Below are 15,668 nucleotides of genomic sequence, written 5' to 3'. Positions count from 1 at the left end.
AGTACACCAAGTAAAGGCCACTAATAATTCTTACACATAAAGTTCCAAACCAAGCATTTCGGTACACGAAATCTGAAATTTGACCCACTATCAGTACACGACGTCAATGACGCCGTTAATTTGACACTAAAATGTCTATTATGCCCTCAGTTTTTTTTTAATAATTTTTTTTTTCAGTTTTTGTTTTTTTCCTTCATTTTTATCTCTTTCTTCTTTGCCTTTCTCTTCGGTAAAGGTTCGTTCTTTCCTTAAAAATTGAGTCTTGGACTTGAACCCTCTTGCTTCTAGTGAGAATTCTTGTGGGTTTTACTCAGAATTTGATTGTTTGTGATTATGGATCCAACTTACACTAGACTCCCTGATTTCATGAACGACATTGATTTCAATCCCATGTTACCCAATTCATCTCAATTCCCAGAAATCACAAATCAATACTGATTTAACCAGCTCTCTCCATATCTCAACTTTTTCAGCAATCAGTTTTCAATTCCACCTGAGCCGGATTCCGGTAATCTTGTTCCTCCAATTAGTACTGTTAGCACAGAGGGAGGTTCAGTTTAGTAGATTCTCCGTCCTCTGATGATATTGACTTCTCTGAAACTGGACACCAACCTGGACGCCTTCGTCAACGACTTGCTCAACATTCTCGACGCTGTGGGAGTCAAAAAGTGCGAATCGAGAGTTAAAGATGACATCTTTCCGAAACTTGAAGCTCGCTGGAGGAGGAGGAGGCCAGACTCTTCCTGACCCAGCCCAATTCGTTTCCGATGAGTTTTCATTTTCTGGGGATGGTGGCGTGATTAAGGTGAGTTGAATTTTAGATTGTTTCGGGATGTGAAAGGTTGAATTTTTTATTTTGGGTTTGTGGGAACTGATGAGTGATGACGGTTGTGAATTTTTGCTTGGATAGCTGCAGCTCGAATTGATGAAGAAGAATTTTTGCTTGGTCATCAGTTTCCCCAATTTGGGAGGCGATGAAGAAAGGAGAAATGGATGAAGAAAGTAAGCAAAGAGAAAAAAGAAAAAGAAAAAGAGAGAGAGGGATCTGAGGAAGGAGGAATCGAATAGATGAAGAAAAATCAGAAAGAAAGAAAGGAAAACTGAAGAACAGAGGTGGGTTTCGAAGTGGGTGAGCTCGGGCTTCTTCTCACATGAAGAACAGAGGTGGGTTTCGTGGAGCCGGAAGAAGGAAGAAGAAAGAGATAAAAACGAAGGAAAAAAAAAAACAGAAAAAAAAATTATTAAAAAAAAAAAAAAAACTGAGGGCATAATAGACATTTTGGTGTCAAATTAACGGCGTCATTGACACCGTGTACTGATAGTGAGTCGAATTTCAGATTTCATATACCGAAATGCTTGGTTTGGAACTTTATGTATAAGAATTATTAATGGCCTTTACTTGGTGTACTGTTTGCGAAATTTTCCCTATGTATAATAATATGGGTTTGAGAAAATTACATTTAAGTGCATCTTTGAATATTTTTTTAGCCATAAAACCACCTACTAGTTTTTTCTCTCATAAAGGTTAGTGATTAAAAATGGTGTTATATTTTGGATATTAAAAATCAATATATTTACATAAATGCCACTAGACTACAAAATCAACATTCATTCTCTCTCTCCTCTCGGCGAGGTCTCCGATCAACTCCAGCGGGTGTCCGGCCAACTTCCGGCGACCCCAAAAGCTACTATCACTAACACCAAAAGCTACTGTGGCTAGCAACAATAGCTACTCTTATGAAATTTCCAGCAACCTCTGACGAGGTCACAAAAGCTACTATCACTAGCAATAAAAGCTACTGTCATTAACAACAAAAGCTACGCTAATGAGATTTCCGGCGATGTCACAAAAGTTATTATCACCAGCAACAAAAGCTACGTTTGTGAGATTTCCAACCAAGTCACAAAAGCTACTGTCGCCAGCAACAAAAGCTACGTTAGTGACAAAAGCTACGCTCCTCAAAACCAAAACAAACATCAAAAGCTACTCTCAAGCAATAACCAAGCAGAACAAATACTACTCACAGAGACTGTGAAAACTATTATGAGAGATTAACAAAGCTATGAAAATGTAAAAGATACAGTCAAAGTAAAAATGCTACTGCAATCGAGAAAAGAAAACAGATTCAATGATATAAAAAGTATGGAGGGTTCAACAATGATATAACTATGTGAAAAACTACTTCCATAGTTGTAAAACGTCACTATCATAGTTGTGAAAATCTATTACAATAATTGTAGAAAGCTACTGTCAATGTTGTAATGCTACTATCATTTTTTAGCTGGCCATTGTTGATGTTTTTTGCTGTGACACTCTATCACTCTACACTAACCATAGGCACTGTTTTGCCACCTTCAGCACCAAACTTCATTTCAATATTTCTTGGTTGGTCGAATGATCTCTTGGTCAATGAAGGCTTCACTATCCAAAATCACATGATTTCAGAATCTACTACTGCAAATACAAAAGGGAAAAATTATGCCAAGAACAAAAATACAACAAAACATTAGTATTTGAAATGTAAACTAAAAACAGCGGCATACCGCTGCACCGCAAACTTGGCACTCCTTATCAACTAGATAATTAAAAACAAGCAATTTAAAAGCTATTGACATAGGTATATGAAGCTACTATGGCTCGTGTACAAAGCTACTTGGGTAGTAATAAAAAGCTACTGACATAGATACTGATTGCAACAAAACCAACTGATTGCCCATGCTGATAGTGTAACACAAATCCCAAACAAGGAATGTTAGAGATACAAAATCACAACAAAAAGAAAACTGAATTTCATACAGAATCATGATTTTTCAATTTGACAAGCTATTGACAGAAGACAACTTGAAAACAATCAAAATGAAAACAGAAACACTACTGAAATTAACTTGAAAATATACTATCATAGGCATATAAAGCTACTATCACTGTGATGAAAAACCACTATAATAGTTATAGAGAGCTACTGACTTGAAATTAATCAAAATGAAAATAGAAAAGTTATTGACATTAGCTTGAAAAGATACTAACCTAGGCAAAGAAAGCTACTATCTCTGTGTTAAAAAGCCTCTATATATAACCGTTATAGAAAGCTATTGACTGCAACAAAAAACAAAAAAAAATTTGGAAGAACAAAGATATGACAAATCAAAGACATGAAGGAAAACACATGAATCTAAAACTCTATATCAACTACATTATTTAGCTTCTAGTTTTGACATGAATGAAATCATATAGACTACTTAACAAAAATGCACAGTAGGTTTGTTTGACAGTGATGGTAGTTTTTCACAAGTATGCTAGTAGCATTTTCAAATAGCATTAGCAAATTTTTTTTTTTTTTTAACAGTAATAGTAACCTTTCAAAACTGTTCAAGTAGCATTTTCAAAGAGTATCAGTATCTCAAAATCAAATACAAATGAAACTCATGAACGCCAATCTAACAAACTAAACACAAGCATTCTTGTTTACTATCTCAAAATCAATATACAAATGAAACTCGCTCAATAACAATTAGCTTGGCTATAGCCACAGCACATAGCACCTGGATTTCATTAAATTCCGGAATTTAAAACTCCAATTGATTCAAGCTAATGCTTTTTAATTCAATTTTAACTAGTTTCACAAACAAATGAAAATGATCAAATAAAGAAATCATGAACAAGGTAGCCATAATCATGAACAAGGTAGCCATAATTAAAGATTTATCAACTACCAAACAGCAATTAGAGGCAAATTTAATAAAAAAACAAGAGAGATAAGGGCAATCAGAACACATACACTAGATTTGCCTAATCAGAACGTTCGCGAACTTCAGGAGCTTCAATTTCACCATATTCGACACCAAAGTCCGCTTTTGTTTCCAAAACGCTGTCGTCACAACCACCGCACCGTCCTCAAGAATTTCACCTTCCTCCACGTCCTCAGCCGACTGAGGACTATTTGAAGGAGATAACATAGCAAGAGGTGGAGGAGTTTCCATATCCTCACCCGCGGCCTTGCTTTCTTCTTCGACGGAATGATGGTGAGGGTGCTTGTGACGCAAATCTTGGTCATCGCAGGCAGCACACGTCAGCGCCTCTGTCGTGCTCTTCTTCTGGCAAGGAAGGAAGTGCTAAACGATTTTGAATCATCGGAAACAAAGCTTTGATCTCTGAAATTATTACTATCACTCATTCCTAGATCTGATCTCCCACTGTCGTAGTGGCCGAGTACAGTACAAAACCTCTGTATCTATCAATCAATCTGATCAAGCTCTTCGTAGTCGTCATCTTCTGAAAACCTAGATTTTCACAACGCAGAAGAAAAGAAGAGGAGAGAACTAGAAATCCAGTTCCAGTCGGCGTCGTGAGTCAGAGATTCAATTCCAGTTCCATTCGCCGACGTGATGGTGGAAAGAGGGAGTATTCGTCGGAGAGAGAGAGAGAGAGAGAGAGAGAGAGAGAGAGAGAGAGAGAGAGAGAGAGAGAGAGAGAGAGAGAGAGAGAGAGAGAGAGAGAGAGAGAGAGAGAGAGATTAATCTCAGAGGATTTAGTCGGAGAGAAAGAGGATAGAGAATGATTATTCTCAAGCAGTTGGTTCTTAAAGGCAAAATCGTCAGGAATGGAAAATTTTGAGGAAGCAAGTGGCCTTAAGAAGACAAGAAAAACTAGGTGGCCTTATAACTAATTAAAGTTTCAAATTGACACTTATGAGTAATTTTTATATGGGTTTTTATAATAACTCATCTTTTATATATGTATAATTTTGAAAATTTGTGATCGAATATTGGGCCTTCAGACTCGGGCTTTAAGCACTTGAGCATCTTTTTTTTGTTTTGAAAGAACAGAAGTATATCTTTTGTTTCAGATAAATATGATAGCAGTTGCAAAGAACACATTTGTTTATTTTGAAATTCAAAGCTAATAGCTGTAACTTCTCATAAAACGGTTTAATCTAAACTTTATAAAAGATGCCCAAAGACTAATTCCCAAAATACATCAATCAGTTTTGAGACTAACATATCTTCCATAAAATTTTTGAGAGAGAACACACTGCTAACCTTGGATTGAAAGTTGTATCCTACAGGGCAGACGTACACAAAAATCTATAACAAGTGTGTAGGGACGTATTTATATCTTAGGACATTGCACTGAAGCAAGCCTCTCTCAAGATTGAAGCAGTGAATTCTATTTCTCTTTTCTTCATATTCTTTTAATTTGTGTGTGTGTATTCACACACACATCCACAAAGATCTATGACAAATTTGTAGGGACGTATTTTTGTCTTAGAACATTGCACTAAAGCAAACCTCTCTCAAGATTCAAGTAAGTGAATTCAAGTTCTCTTTTCTTGATTTTCTTTCAATTTATATCAAAAATTATAAACATATAGTCCATATTTAATTGGTTGATCTATCTTTACGTATTATTATTTTTTTAGAATTGCAACATCACTTGCAACCTGGTCATACTTTGATTTGTCTTCAATCTGTTTTTATTTTTATTTTTTGAGGATTGCTCACTTACTTGCCTGTTGGCAGTATCTTGTTAAGTCCATTCTTGCACATGAACACCAAAAGAAAAACCCAATGAAGAACCGCATCCTCTTAATTCAGCAAAGAAATGCCATTGCCAACTTATTACAACATATATTCCCCAACTAATTTTACTCCATGCTCATTCACTGTCCACACTGCTACTACTAGGTTTCAGCTATTCTCACGTATATATCACAATTAACAAGAAGTTGAAAACGCTACTGCCTCCTTCTAGAACCCCTAAGCTACTGAAATAGCCAAGAGAAGAAAAGAATATATAGCTGCAGACTTCTTGTGCAACTGTTTTATTAAAACTTCTAACTTGTTTTGACCGTAGTCACCGTCGGAAATTCTGTCTAGGACTTGAATTCCGGAAATTATCCTCCAGCAGTGGCTAACTGCCCATAGAATCTTCCCCCTACCAACTCCATTTATCATAAGTCACAAAAGGCGACACCAAACATCGGTTTTTTAGTAGACCAAAAATCTATACAAAAGAAAATTCTAGTTTCTTATGCATGCGTTGCTGGCTTCATCCAATCAGTTTTACAAATTAATAAAGCTAGAACATATTGACTATTCAATATGTAACTTGGAAAATGCTAGCTTCATCCGAAACAGCCAGCAAATTAACTCATCTAATTGGAGAAGACATCCCAATTTTCAACTTTGATTGGAGTTTCCACTCACTGGAAAATTAAATAACTTGACAGCGTCTCATATCACATCCCACTATTTAAAAAAAAAATGGTGAGTGCACGTCACCTATAAGTCTACAAGAGCCTCTATAGTATAGGGATGCCAAACTTCTGTAGAGATCTTGAGTTCATGACTAATGCAGCATTTTACAATGAATGGTGTACATTTAGACAATTGCTTTGGAACACGTATGATAGACATCCTTTCATTGTCAGCTCTTCGAACATGTGAATGACTAATGGCCATATTGTTGAATGGTTTATTCTATGAGAAAATTTCAGTCCACATCCCCAAACTATGCTGCCTAAGCTAATTTGATACATGAACTCTCAAAAGTATCAATATGATACCCAAAGACCTATATTGGCATCAATGTGATACTTTTGTCAAAAATATCTAACAGCGCCTTCTGCTTACTGACGTGGCAAACATGTGGGCCAAAAAAAAAAAGTGAAATGATCAATTTACCCTTTTTTTTTTGTTAATTCATTTTTTTTCTTTTCATTTCTTCTTCTTCTTCTTCTTCTTCTTATTCTTTTGGGATTTTGTTCTAGCCAAACCGCCGCAAGCTCCGCTCCTTCTCCTCCGCCCAAGAAATCAAAGAAAAATGGATTCTGCTTCTTCTTCTTCTTCTTCTTCTTCTTCTTCTTCTTCTTCTTCTTCTCTCTCTCCTCTCCTTCTCCTCCACCTAAACCATCACCAATGCTGCCATCATCCTTTCCAATTTGACATCGACGTGAACCGCCGCTCCAGCGTCAGCCACAAGTCCCTGGACGTGTCAGAGCCGATGATATGCAGCAGCGCCGACGAGGACAGCATGGCATTGATGACGACGGAACCAAATGCACCCGGTGGCAACAAATCAAACTCCAAGCCTAGTATTGGCCCATCTTCCCTGAATGTCTCCCCCAGTTGCGCCTCCATAAAAGCAACAGCTCGAGCCTCTATTATCAACTGCTGCAGCGCTGGTGGCTCACTCCCCGCTATTTCCTCATAAACCACTCCAGTCGTTCCAGCCGGAGAGTCCTTCCACTGTCGATTCCAGGTCGTTGGCGTCGGCTTACAGTCCTTCAATCTCCGGTGGCAAAACTACATCTATAGTTGCCGATTGGAAAGATCCAATTTCGCCGACAGCTCAACTCTCACAGACTCCGACTGGTATTGCTTAGCTAAATCAAAATCCAAAACACACACACACACATTCGCATTCTTATTACACTATCCTCCACTAAAATAAACAAACAAATTCTCAAAACAAAAATCCAGAAACCTGCACAAGCTTGCTCAAGAACTTCCAACTGCGAACGAGTCTTCATTTTGCGATGGTTCTGATCTCACCTTCCTGAGCCTGAGCTCTCGTCTTCTCTCCCTTCGAGCCAGTCTCCATGGCCTCACCTTAACCAAATCATAAACCCTAGAAATCAAAGCTATAGAGAATCGAAGAAGCGACTGTGATTGATTGCGATGTGAGGTGAGCGTGTCGGAGCCGATGATGTGCGGCAGCGCTGATGAGGACAGCGTGGCGTTGATGACGACCTTGACTCGAGCGTCGTAGAGGCGCCAGAGCTTGAACTCGGAGGTGAGCTGCGAGGTTGGCTCACCTTGGACCTTGAGGGCGAATTTGTCAGGGGTTTTGATGGAGCTTCGACGTAGCCTCGGAGGTCGTGGGCGTTGAAGATGGTGGTCATGAGATGAGACCAGATGAAGTAGTTGGTGGATTCGAGGCAGATGGGCATGAGATTGCATATGGATGAGAGGAGGACGTCTGGGGTTTCCGGGTAAGAGGAAGCGGCCATGGTTTAGAGAGAGCTCACAAATCCATTCCCAGAAAATAATCAATTGTGATAGGAAGGAGAGAGGATCAGATTGGGAAAGGGGGAGGGAGGGAGAGAGAGAGAGAGAGAGAGAGAGAGAGAGAGAGAGAGAGATCTGTTTTTTCTTTTCTTTTCTTTTTTTAAATTAATTAGTATAGAAAGACAATTTTACCTTTGATAAAAATATCACATGGGACCCACGTGCTTGCCACATCAGCAAACAGACGGCGCCGTTAGAGATTTTTTTACATAAGTATCACGTTGATGTCAAAATATGTCTTTGGATATCACATTGATACTTTTGAGAGTTCGGGTATCAAATTGACCTTAGCAACATAGTTTGGAGACGGTAGCTGGATTTTTCTCTTATTCTATTGTATAGCAGTCTTTCTTAACTCTTAAGGAGATATGGTTGGACTAGTTCAACATCCCTCCAAGTTCAAAGTATTGCTATTATGTACTGCCAAGTTTAAGTACAGAGGAACTATATTTGTATGTTGTCTGGCGGTATTGAGATACGATGTAATAGAAGGCGAAATTGAAGTTGGCTATGAGAACTTATTGTCACTCTCAAGATTCGTTTTCTCACAATGTAGTCTGAGTAATTTGTCGACTTTAAGTGGTAGAGATTGGCTAAAATGAGGATTTGAATTTTAAAGTGTTGAAGAAAAAGGGAAGAGTGGAATAAGTGGTTCTCCTGGCGCAACGGCCCTGGTGGCTGCTGCCCTAATTATATGTTTTTGTTTGCTGTCCTAGTTACTTAGGCCCCATTTGGGATTGCTTCGCTTTGAAAAAAAAATCAGCATTTGTTCAAAATTTTAGATTTTATTGTGTTTGGTAAATAAATAAAAAAACAGCTCAATTAATCATTGGCAGCAGATTTTAGAAGCAGCCCAGAGGTTGCTTTTAGAAGCTACTGTAGATCAAAACACACTCTGCAGTTGTTTTATGTACTGACAACACTTTTAAAAATATTATTTACCAAACACGAAACTGTTTTAATTCACAGCTGATTATTCTTACAATACAGCAGCATCAGTTTTTTTTAAAAGTCACAGCAATCACAAACTAGTCTTTAATAATATACTAATATTGATGCTTGAAAAGTAAAAGAAAAAGAAAAAATCTTCTGTCCAACCATCTTAAGATGGCTTGCAAATATGGGTAGTAAGAGTGCGGGACTTGAATTCCATAATCGTTGTTGTCAACATCGTCGGCATCAATTATGCTCATCATCATCTTACGCTTTAATAGTCAGCCATATTTAATATTTATCTCTCATGTAATTTGCTCAATAATTAAATTAAACTATAGGTGGCTGTCTTATGTATATTTTTCTCTAACATGTGTTATACAGTAACATAAAAGAGCTGAGTACCTTTCTTTTCTTTCTTTTACATGGATTGATTAATTATAGTACTTGGCAGGAGACAGCATTATGATATGGCACTCCATTTTGAGGTGAATCGATGGGGGTAGTTGCTTGTAATATGGGGAAGATGGAAGAGTGGCGTCAATTTGGTTTGTTTCTGTCCTTGGTTTTTGGGGGACATCGATCGATAAGTCGTGTTTTGTTGGTTTTGGTTTAGACAAATTGTTGCTTACGAAGTTACCTTGTCCCTCTTTAAGTTACCTTGTTTAAAATTCTTAGAAAGTGTGTGAGTTACGATGAGATTGTTATGTTTTGGAGAAATTATTATCTAAAGAATACACATTTTTTTGATAATTTTTTTATCCTCATTAATGCTTTTGATTTATTATTAAGAGAATATGTTTTGTTAGTTAAAACTGAATTTTTTTTACAGATTTAACCTTAAAAGATTAAAAAACTTTGAAAATAAATTAAATCACAAGCTGGCTCAAGAGGCCAAGTTGGCCCTGTTTTCATCAGATTTTTTTCTTGTACCTCCTCCAAGTGTGGTGGAGAACATAAATCGTGATTGTAATGGCCATTAAGTCAATGAAATTCGTTTCATTCCCCTAATATATATATATATATATATATATATATATATATATATATATAACACATGCAGAGCATGTATGAAGAAAGCTAGTTATTATTAAGAGGAGGCTTTGTTAGCCAAAATAAAAAAATTTGACAATTTAAAAAATTGGGTTTTTGTCAATTTACCCAATTTCTAGGGATTTTGTTTCCCACTTACCTCATTAAGTTTTTTTAATTACCCCTTACCCAAAACACTCTAAGGAGGTCTTCCCTAATACCCCATTAAGTTTTTTTTTTAAGATTATTTTACCCTCACCCCTTTGTTATTTAGAGAGAAAGAAAAAATTGAAGAGAGAGAAACCATAAGAGACTTCGCTGGAGCCCGATTACCAGCAGCAGGATTTCAGTCACTAGTCGCTGGATTCCGGTCACTTGCCGCCGCCCACCGAACTTTTCTGAAAACCTCACCGGAGGTTGTCAAAGAGGTTGTCGGAGATTTCATAGGTCGCCGGAAAGATTTATTGTCCCCCAATAGACTTATATTGCTCTCAATAGTCTATTGCATCCCAATAGACATTTGTTGCCTCCTAATGTAACTTTCGGTAGCCGGAATGAAAACTAATCTCCCTAAATTTAGACAAATTAACTTTGATTAAAAAAAAAGAGGAGATTACATCAATTCAAAACTTCTATTGGTCCCCAATAAAAGTCTATTGCCCTCCAATAGAACTTTCAGTCACCAGAATGGGAACTAATCTCCCTAAATTTAAACAAATAAAACTTTGATTAAAGAAAAAAAAACAAGGAGATTAAATCAATTCAAAACGTCTATTGCCCCCAATAAACTTTTAACAGGCCTTTATTGCCCCAATAGAACTTCTTCTTTTTTCATTTTTCTTTTATTTTGGCCCTCTGCCCCAATTTACCCCAAAAAAAAAAAGAATTTGATTTGGGCACCCAGAGAAAAGCTCTGGGCACCAAATCCTAGTTCTCCTCCGCCACCGGCATACCATATCAACGTTCTCCTCTGCCACAGGCCTGTGTCGAGCGTCGTAGAGCTTGGGTCGAGCACCGGAGGTCGAGCTTGAGCGCCAAATCTCGCCGGAGATGAGCTCCTGTTTTGATTTCGTGATCGGCGAAGCCAAGTAATTGGTGACTTCCGTCTTCAACACCAACTCGCCACGGTGATGGATGGCGAGAACTCCGAGTTCGCTGCACGAACCGAAACTCTGACCTAGCTGCACGGAGGTGATGTAAAGGAACTCCGAGCTCGCTACACGAACTCCCCGCCGGCTATACTATCGATGGCACCGGCTGCATGAACTCGCCGCCGTCTTCTAGGCTCTACAAACTAGCCGCCGGCTGCACATTCACAGTTGTGTGTGTGTGTGTGTGTGTGTGTGTGTGTGTGTGTGTGTGTGTGAGAGAGAGAGAGAGAGAGAGAGAGAGAGAGAGAGAGAGAGTCAGATCAGAGGGGAGAGAGAGCTCGATGGCATATGGTGTAGTTTATTAATTTGGCTGAGGGTAAAATTATCTTTTTAAGTTAAATTGGGTAGTTGGCAATAAAAATCTGTTGTTGGGATAAGTGGGATAATTTTATTTCATTTTCGTGCTTTTGATCAAGAACCCTAAAAAATTTTGAGAATTAATTAAATCACATGGGCGATTATGACAATTATAAATTATATTTCTATCAAGAAAAATAAAACAAAATAAATCTCACAACCCATTTTTCTCTCCCACTATTTTTTTTTTTTTTGAAATAGGACGTCAAGCCTTTCATATAACCAAAAGTAGGAAATTACACAACATGACTTACCCCCGCAAGGGTCACGTAATATCAAGCTATGCAGGCCACCCTAAAGCAACCTACTGAAATCACCATAGTAAGAGCCCCAGAAGTAACCAAAAACTAGACAATGTTAGGGATAGAAAGAGAAAAGAAAAAAAGAAAGAAAAAAAACTAACTTGTTCTACAAACCCGGGACCTCCTTACGCAGAAGAGGCTTCCTCGGGTTCAATTATGAAATAGACCCGACTATCAGTAAAAAGGACCCGAGGCTTAGAGACAAACCCAAGACCCAAACCAGCCTTCATCATTAGCAAAGCCCGAAGCCTGGCCTAAGAGCTTGAGGAAGAAATCCCCAACCCAAAGCCAGAAGCCCTAGCTCCGCCTTACAACTCCTAACTCCTACAATCCTCTCAATCAGATCTCCACCACCGCCAGCTTTCCAATATGGCAAGCCCAAATCCACAACATTGTCAATGGCCCCCAGTACCCGCAACGCCACCATCACCAACCGTGCCCCTAATGAAAGAGCGTCTGCCACCATCACCGTCATCAGCGCCCTTGATCTGGCCCGACTCAACCATCAGATCGAACAGACCCATCTGCATCCTTGAGAGGACCTACGAGCCGAACCTGTGTTGAACCCCCATCACCACAAAACGTGGTAACAGAGCTCAGATAGAAAGTTCAACAAAAACAGAAGAGAAGGCAGGAGCCAACCAGTGACGCCAAGCGGAGGCGATGCCGGACAAGGCGACCCAAGAGGCCGGCAATCCCAAATCCATACGCGATCAATTTTACAGCTAGGCAAAACCATAGCAGAGCAAAAAGACGCAAACCCATTCCAGTACTAGCCTAATGGCTCTTTTTATCTCAAATTAGCCAAAGGGAAAGAGCTTTTCTCTCCCACTAACTTCTTTAAGCAATAACTGTTTTCTTCCATTATCTTTTCTTTTTTATCTTCTGAAAATATAATATTTACACATATAGAGTATGTTTGGAGGAATACTAGTTAATTATTTAAGTCATGTAAAAAAAAATACATGTAATCACTTTAGGTAAAAAAAAAATTTTGATCAAATAAGAACTTCATTAATAATGAAACTGCATACAATGAGTTATAGGCGACACCTCTTACTCAGAAATTGCCTCTAGACTTCACACTGAAAATCTATTATGACTGACTCTAAACTTGCACTACAACTGTGGAACAGACAAAAGCGCAGGAGCAGTGAATCCTTGACATCTCACCTCTCGTCCAGCCAGTAAGAACTCTAAACTAGACAACTTACTTGTGTCGACACTAAACTCTCCCACCAGAGTCCTCCTGACCAGCATTGGATCGACCAAGCCAACACTCATTGTGACCTAAACTCGACCAAAAATGTTGCCAGACAATCAGACCTGGGACTAAAAAACTCAACACCATCACCACCCTCTTGTCAACACCATCCATCCACCACTGCTCCAAATCGCCATCGCCTTCGACCCGATCTCAGACAGGAAGGACCCACTAGACGGCCAAGGATGATTGTCTATAGCCAGACATTTTCGCCACCGCTGCTGACCAAACTACAGAACAGGAATGACCTCTCGACCGGCGAAGAGAAGATTGTCTATACCAAAAATTGCAGTGCGACCCAACAGCTAAAACTAAAAAAACCTACAAAAGACTTATTGATGAAAATCAAATAAAGAAGCCAAACAGCAAAAACTCTCAGCAGGCCGCCACACCCACCACCACCTGCAAACACCACCACCTGCATCTGAACTCCCCAACCTGCATCAGATCGCCCTCGCCTGCATCGATCTCCCACCTGCCGACGACCACCTCTTTCAGCGCCCCGCCAACCTGATTGTCCCAAAGCCCAGCTACTCCGGCCACCCTATCCCAACCAGATCCGGAAGCAATACCCACAACCCCAATCCAAGAAAACCTGATCCCCCAACCCCGACCCCGACCCAATAAGGTTGGAGCGACTACCACCTGGCCGGCGCTACAACATGAAGAAGACGGAACCCCAGAACCGCAGATCGACGCCGTAGCAGCAACCACGCTAAACCTCCATCTCATCCCTCCAAACCCCCTGTCCCCATCCATCCCTTGCCAAGCACTGCTGCCAAATCGGCCATCCAACATACTCGACCTAAATTCAGATCTGAACCGCTCGGGAGCGAGTGGTTCGATCTCAACAGCGTCCCAATCTCGGCCACCACCATCCTCGCCCTCAGAGAGAAGCATCACCACGAAGGACAGATCCCGTCCGGCTGCACGCGCCATGCGTCAACGAGGCCAGAAGCCCCCGCCGGACGAGGAAAAGTTTTTTTAACAAGGAAACCCTAGGTCGAGAGAGAAAAGTTAAAAACCTTAGGTACCTAAATGCTTAAGTTGATTTACTTTAGGTAAAATTGAAATTGCTAGAGTTCGCATCATTCATTTATTATGTATACACCTATAAAAAATTTATTACGTTAAATGTGCAAAAAGTACTGTTGTTATTATTTTTTAATTCATCGTATAAGTGTAACAGTTAATGATAAGTGTATTTATAACTCTAAAAACTTTTCTGGTACTATGAATTGAAATGTTCACCGTATATGTTACGTAATTAAAAAAAAAAAAAAACCCTATAACTATCGACCAAAAAGAAGAACTAACTAGATTTTATATGTTTTGGAAAGGAAACTATGGGATGCTCATTGGTTCGCATGCATTTCTAGAAGATGTGACAAAATTGTGGATATTGACATGGTTAGGCTTCCAGGTGACCAATCATTTTGACCTTTTCAAACCATATAAAATTCCCCTTAAGCCCCTGTGCGAAGGGGCCCCACCCTCAGCCGTACTAACTAAGCAACAAAAATTTGCAGTCGCGCTCGTGATCCACTCCGACTCCTTCTCATATAACGACAATAGGCTCTCGATGGGCCTTCCCCATTCCAAAACGCATGAATACAACATAATCGCACCAAAAATATTAATATTAAACCAACCCCACTATTTTTGCAAAATACTATAGAGCTCGAGAGCATCATAGTAGCCTCGTTTTAATGAGTTATGTCTAGATGAGACGCCTTTTATTATTTATTATATTTTTTATGAGAATAATTGTAATAATTTTTATGTAATACGTGATTTAGGTTATATGTTTTTCTTGACATAGTAATGTTTATTTGAGCATTGAAATTTTAGAATTAAAAGTTAAGATTAGTTTATAGGGAGGCCAATTTTGTTACAGATAAATTTGCTATGGGTCATGATCTGTCCAATACTCTAATACTTCAGCTTGGTTCAACAGTCTTTCCCTCTGTGTGTCCCCAGCGTACGGTTGGATCAACTGGGAAGGGGCTGTGTTGTAGTTTTATTTTTTGTATAAAAAAAAGGTCGAATTAGTTATTTTCTATTGTAGTACTTTTCTTTTTTTTCTTTTTTTTGAAGTAAAAATTCATTGTTTTAGATGACCAACCAAAAAAATCAGAATCTACAGACACTTAAAAGACAGAAAGACAAGCTCTTATCTTAGCACTGCAAACTCATTACAAGTCAAGTTGAGCCTGCTAATAAAGCGAACCCATAAACAAAAAACAACTCCGTGTCTTTTGAGGAAAAATCATCTTCTAGCCTTACTTCCGCCAGACACGTAATCGTAGTACGAATAAAAACCTACTTCCATCCGCCGATTGTTGTACTTATCTATCGACTCATAATTTAAAATTTTTAATATTTTAGAGCATTCTAATACCCTGCTATTATTTATTAAAAATTATATCATAAAACAATACGAAGCTAAATTGATAATTTTAATATTTGAGACACTATACAACACGCCGTTATTATTCTATACAATTCTCGCAACAAATATGGCCGCCTAATTTTTCCAAATTCGTCACATTTAAATCA

General features: G+C 38.8%; 1 long non-coding RNA gene across 1 annotated transcript; it reads left to right on the top strand.

The window, feature by feature from the left end:
* The first annotated feature begins 224 nt into the window (after window positions 1–224).
* On the top strand, window positions 225–1,020 carry LOC121049570. The gene is made up of 2 exons (XR_005800765.1): window positions 225–805; window positions 911–1,020. It is a non-coding gene; the product is annotated as an uncharacterized LOC121049570 (long non-coding RNA).
* Window positions 1,021–15,668: the final 14,648 nt, after the last annotated feature.

This window comes from Rosa chinensis, chromosome 5 (genome assembly GCF_002994745.2).
Source record: "Rosa chinensis cultivar Old Blush chromosome 5, RchiOBHm-V2, whole genome shotgun sequence".
NCBI lineage: Eukaryota > Viridiplantae > Streptophyta > Magnoliopsida > Rosales > Rosaceae > Rosa > Rosa chinensis.
The sequence above is the reverse complement of the archived record's forward strand: the minus strand, read 5'-3'. Positions and strand labels throughout refer to the sequence as shown.